Here is a 3,099-nt window from a genome sequence, read left to right on the forward strand (position 1 = left end):
TTGTATTTTTGTCTATTTTATTAACTTCTTTTTTTCCCCTAAATCCAAACCCTGTTTCAGTCCATCCGGACTGCTATACTACATTGGACTGGGTGGCTAATAAACAACAGACATTTATTTCTTTTAGTGCTGGAGGCTGGAAGTTCAGGATCAAGGCACCAGCATGGTAGCCTTTTGATGATGGTTCCCTTCCTGGTTCATAGCTGGTGCCTTGTTGCTATGTTCTCATGTGGTGGAAGGAGCAAGGGATCTCTTAGAAGCCTGTTTTATAAAGACATGAATCCCATTCATGAAGGGTGAAACCCTCATTGCCAATCTCCACTCAGAGATCTTAGCTACTAATACCATCATCTTTGGAAGTTGGGATTTCAACATATGAATTTGGTGGGGCAAGTCAGACACCGACATTCAGACTAGAGCAGTTCCTTTCCTCCTACTATATTTGGTGTTTATTCTGTTATTTTAACTTTTTAAATTGAATTAATAGTTCAGTACTTTTTCAGTTTTTTTAAATTTCAAAAATGGGTTCAGCACTTCCTTTGCATGTGGCGTTGTGTCCCGAGGGGCAGTTAGCCATGGCCCGGCCAGCCTGGCATTGGCGGACCCTGGAGCGGTGCCTGAGGGAGGTCGGTAAAGCCACTGACAGCCCAGAGTGCTTCCTCACCATTCAAGATGAACTGGCATCAAAGTATACTTCTTTAACAAAAGTACTTTATGACTTTAATAAAGTACTAGAGAATGACAGGAAACATGGGAGTCCTTTAGAAAAATTGATGATAAATAATTTCGATGATGAGCAGATTTGGCAACAGTTGGAACTGCAAAATGAACCAATTTTACAGCACTTCCAGAGTGCAGTTAGTGAAACCATTGAAGATGAAGACATCAGTCTTCTCCCAGAGAGTGAAGAGCAGGAGTGTGAAGAGGATATGATGGAGCTGGAGGCTGCTGGCCAGGAGGACCTGGAACAAGATTTAGAGGAGGAGGAGGTGGAGGAAGCAGAGGAGGTGGAAGTGTCAGACCTGAGTGGTGATGATCCTGAAGCAGATGAGAGAGCCAAAAACTCAAGCAAATTGGATCTGAGGAAAAGCCCAGATTTCAGCGATGAGGACTCTGATCTTGATTTTGATATCAGCAAACTGGAACGTCAGAGCAAGGTGTAAAGCAGAGTGCCTAGGAAACCAACGAGAAGTCCATAGTAGATGATAAATTCTTCAAGCTCTCTGAGATGGAGACCTTTTTAGAAAACATGGAAAAAGAAGAGGAACAAAGAGATGACCAAGAGGAAGATGATATTGATTTTTTTGAAGATGTGGATTCCAATGAAGATGAAGGAGGACTGTTTGGAGGCCAGGATCTTAAGTCAGGTAAAAGTTCCAGAAACCTGAAATACAAAGATTTCTTTGATCCAGTTGAAAGTGATGAAGACGTAGCAAGTGTCCACGATGATGGGAATGAACTGGCTTCAAATGAAGAGGAAGAGATTGCTGAAGGAGAAGAAAGCATTTCTGAGACGGATGAAGATGATGACCTTGAAGAAAGTGGAGACAGTAAACAACGTAAAGAAACCTTGAAAAGAGTGACCTTTGCTCTGCCCAATGATGAGGACACTGAAGATACAAATGTCTTAAATGTACAGAAAGACTCTGATGAAGTAAAATCCTCTTTTGAAAAAAGACAAGAAAAGATGAATGAAAAAATTGCATCTTTGGAAAAAGAGTTGTTGGAGAAGAAACCTTGGCAGCTTCAAGGAGAAGTGACAGCGCAGAAGCGGCCCGAGAACAGCCTCCTGGAAGAGACCCTGCACTTCGACCACGCCGTGCGCATGGCACCTGTGATCACAGAGGAAACCACTCTCCAACTAGAGGATATCATTAAGCAGAGGATAAAAGATCAGGCTTGGGATGATGTCGTACGCAAAGAAAAGCCTAAAGAGGATGCATTTGAGTATAAAAAGCGTTTAACACTGGACCATGAAAAGAGTAAATTGAGCCTTGCTGAAATTTACGAACAGGAGTACATCAAACTCAACCAGCAAAAAACAGCAGAGGAAGAAAATCCAGAGCATGTAGAAATCCAGAAGATGATGGACTCCCTCTTCTTAAAGTTGGATGTGCTCTCAAACTTCCACTTCATCCCCAAGCCACCTGTTCCAGAAATTAAAGTGGTATCAAATCTGCCCGCTGTCACCATGGAGGAGGTTGCCCCTGTGAGTGTCAGTGACGCAGCCCTCCTGGCCCCAGAGGAGGTCAAGGAGAAAAATAAAGCTGGAGATATAAAAACAGCTGCTGAGAAAACAGCTACAGACAAGAAACGAGAAAGGAGGAAAAAGAAATATCAAAAGCATTTGAAAATAAAGGAGAAAGAAAAGCGGAGAAGACTTCTTGAAAAGAACAACCCAGACCAGGCAGGGAGATACACCAAAGCAGTAGCCTCTGAGAAGCTGAAACAGCTGACCAAGACAGGAAAAGCCTCTCTGCTAAAGGATGAAGGTAAAGACAAAGCCTTAAAATCATCTCAGGCATTCTTTTCTAAATTACAAGATCAAGTGAAAATGCAAATCAGCAATGCAAAGAAAACCGAGAAGAAAAAGAAGAAAAACCAGGATATATCGGTTCATAAATTAAAGCTGTAATATATTTTGCATATAATGTAAATACTATTTACATGTGTAAGCTTATATTCTGTCATGGTTCAGTTTTGTAATAAAATTTTTGAGAACTTTTCTTCAAAAAAAAAAATGGGTTCAAAGACTAAATTTTTCCTTTAAGGACAATTTTAACTACCTTAATACATTTTAAAATATTCAGTTTTTAAATTGTTATTCACTTTTAGGTTCTTTATAGTTTCTATTATGATTACTTCTTTAATTTTTTTTTAAATTTGATCAATCTGAAGTTTTTTTCTGGTGTATTTTAAGTTAATTTCATTGTGCTTAGAAAATTTTTTTCCAGTTCTTAGGCTCTTTGTGTGTGTGTATGTGTGTGTGTGTGAGAGAGAGAGAGAGAGGGAGAGAGTCTTGTTTCATAAAACATAGCTTAGCATATGGACAATTTCCATAGAAACCCCTTTATGCTAAAGAAAAATGTAGTTTACAAC

At 39.9% G+C, this 3,099-nt stretch overlaps 1 pseudogene; it reads left to right on the forward strand.

Annotated features, from left to right (window-relative positions):
- Positions 1 to 559: 559 nt before the first annotated feature.
- LOC109557951 (U3 small nucleolar ribonucleoprotein protein MPP10 pseudogene) lies at positions 560 to 2,726 on the forward strand (annotated as a pseudogene).
- Positions 2,727 to 3,099: the final 373 nt, after the last annotated feature.

The sequence above is a fragment of the Bos indicus genome, chromosome 4, assembly GCF_029378745.1.
Source record: "Bos indicus isolate NIAB-ARS_2022 breed Sahiwal x Tharparkar chromosome 4, NIAB-ARS_B.indTharparkar_mat_pri_1.0, whole genome shotgun sequence".
In the NCBI taxonomy this organism is placed as follows: domain Eukaryota; kingdom Metazoa; phylum Chordata; class Mammalia; order Artiodactyla; family Bovidae; genus Bos; species Bos indicus.